The sequence below is a fragment of the Ascaphus truei genome, chromosome 9, assembly GCF_040206685.1.
Source record: "Ascaphus truei isolate aAscTru1 chromosome 9, aAscTru1.hap1, whole genome shotgun sequence".
Classification (NCBI taxonomy): Eukaryota; Metazoa; Chordata; class Amphibia; order Anura; family Ascaphidae; genus Ascaphus; species Ascaphus truei.
This window is the reverse complement of record NC_134491.1, coordinates 28,855,446-28,857,455: the sequence shown is the minus strand read 5'-3', so window position 1 is coordinate 28,857,455 and position 2,010 is coordinate 28,855,446.

Here is a 2,010-nt window from a genome sequence, read left to right as displayed (position 1 = left end):
TCAGACGGCGGCCGCTGGTTTGGGGACCCACGCCCACCTGTCACTGACAGCCTTGGAGCAGGGCGGGTATTATCTCACACTCACAGGGTATTATCTCACACTCACAGGGGATTATCTCACACTCACAGGGGATTATCTCACACTCACAGGGGATTATCTCACACTCACAGGGGATTATCTCAATCTCACATGGGAATATCTGCAGTCCCAGTGGTGGAGCAAGGCCCGGGCATTATCTCACACTCGCAGGGGGATTATTTTACACTCACAGGGAGTATCCTGGCCGGGACAAAGTTCATTATTATAAAGAACACTTCATCTTCTCTCTCCCCCCCCACCCTCTCTCTTCCCCCACCCTCTCTCTCCCCCCCCCCCCCCCCACCCTCTCTCTCCCCCCCCCCCTCTCTCTCCCCCCCCCACCCTCTCTCTCCCCCTCCCCCCCACCCTTCTCTCTCCCCCCCACCCTGTCTCTCCCCCCCACCCTCTCTCCCCCCCCCCCACCATCTCTCTCCCCCCATCCTCTCCTCCCCCCCCATCCTCTCTCTCCCCCCCCACCTCTCTCCCCCCCCATCCTCTCTCCCCCCCCCATCCTCTCTCCCCCCCATCCTCCTCCCCCTCCCCCCCATCCCCCCCCATCCTCTCTCCCCCCCCATCCTCTCTCCCCCCCCCATCCCTCTCCCCCCCCCATCCTCTCTCCCCCCCATCCCCCACCCCCCCATCCCTCTCCCCCCTCCCCCCCCCCATCCTCTCTCCCCCCCCCCCATCCTCTCCCCCCCCCCATCCTCCCCCCCCTCCTCTCTCACCCCCCCATCCTCTCTCCCCCCCATCCTCTCCCCCCCCCCATCCTCTCTCTCCCCCCATCCCCCCCCCCCCATCCTCTCTCCCCCCCCCATCCTCTCTCCCCCCCCCATCCTCTCTCCCCCCCCATCCTCTCCCCCCCCCATCCTCCTCTCACCCCCCCCCATCCTCTCTCCCCCCATCCTCCCCCCCCACATCCTCTCTCCCCCCCCCATCCTCTCTCCCCCCACCCACCTCTCACACCCCCCCTCCTCCTCCCCCCCCCCATCCTCTCTCCCCCCCCATCCTCTCTCCCCCCCCATCCTCTCCCCCCCCCATCCTCTCTCCCCCCACCACACTCCCCCCAACCTCCACCCCCATCCTCCCCCCCCATCCTCTCTCCCCCCCATCCACCTCTCCCATCCCCCACCCCTCACCCCCCCCATCCTCTCTCCCCCCCCACATCCTCTCCCCCCCACCCCCCCCCCTCTCCCCCCCCCCCATCCTCTCTCCCCCCCATCCTCTCTCCCCCCCCACCTCTCTCCCCCCATCCACTCTCCCCCCCCATCCACTCCCCCCCCCATCCTCACTCCCCCCCACCCTCCTCCCCCCCCCATCCTCCTCCACCCCATCCTCTCTCCCCCACCTCACCCCCCCCATCCACTCTCCCCCCCCAACCCCTCTCCCCCCCCATCCCCTCTCCCCCCCATCCTCTCTCCCCCCCCCAATCCTCTCTCCCCCCCATCCTCTCTCCCCCCCCCCATCCTCTCTCTCCCCCCCATCCTCTCTCCCCCCCCCATCCCTCTCTCACCCCCCCCCATCCCTCTCTCCCCCCCCATCCTCTCTCCCCCCCCATCCTCTCTCCCACCCCCATCCTCTCTCTCCCCCCATCCTCTCCCCCCCCATCCACTCTCTCCCACCCCCATCCTCTCTCCCCCCCCCATCCACTCTCCCCCCATCCTCTCTCCCCCCCCATCCTCTCTCCCCCCCATCCTCTCTCCCCCCCCATCCTCTCTCCCCCCCCATCCTCTCTCCCCCCCCCATCCTCCCCCCCTCCTCTCTCCCCCCCCCCCATCCTCTCTCCCCCCCCCATCCTCTCTCCCCCCCATCCTCACCTCCCCCCCCATCCTCTCTCTCCCCCCCCATCCTCTCTCTCCCCTCCCATCCCTCTCTCCCCCTCCCCATCCTCTCTCCCCCCTCCCCATCCTCTCTCCCCCCACCTCCTCCCCCCCC